A 396-nucleotide genomic window follows, 5' to 3' on the forward strand; every position below is an offset into this window, starting at 1 on the left:
CCTTTCTCACTAACACCCATCACCCCAATAAATCCACCCTCCGGGGTATTGATTGAGATTACTTGTCGTGTGATTCTTCACCCCGTTACAATACCTTATTATTACCAAATGATAAGGCACCAATGCATGTATATACTTAGCTCAGTTAAGAAATAAATCCAGTACAGCAGAGCTCCATCGTAGTTAAACTTAAAACTTATTTGATTTCATTCAGAAACATATTAACATGTAAATAAATCTGAAATTGAATTACTTCACTTAAAGGGGTCATATGATGCGATTTCAAGTTTTCCTTTCTCTTTGGAGTGTTACAAGCTGATTGTGCATAGATAAGATCCCTGAAGTTGCAAAGACTAAAGTCTCAAAACCAAAGAGATATTCTTTATTAAAGTTAAG

The sequence above is a fragment of the Sinocyclocheilus rhinocerous genome, unplaced genomic scaffold (assembly GCF_001515625.1).
Source record: "Sinocyclocheilus rhinocerous isolate Xijiao unplaced genomic scaffold, SAMN03320098_v1.1 scaffold45, whole genome shotgun sequence".
NCBI classification, from domain to species: domain Eukaryota; kingdom Metazoa; phylum Chordata; class Actinopteri; order Cypriniformes; family Cyprinidae; genus Sinocyclocheilus; species Sinocyclocheilus rhinocerous.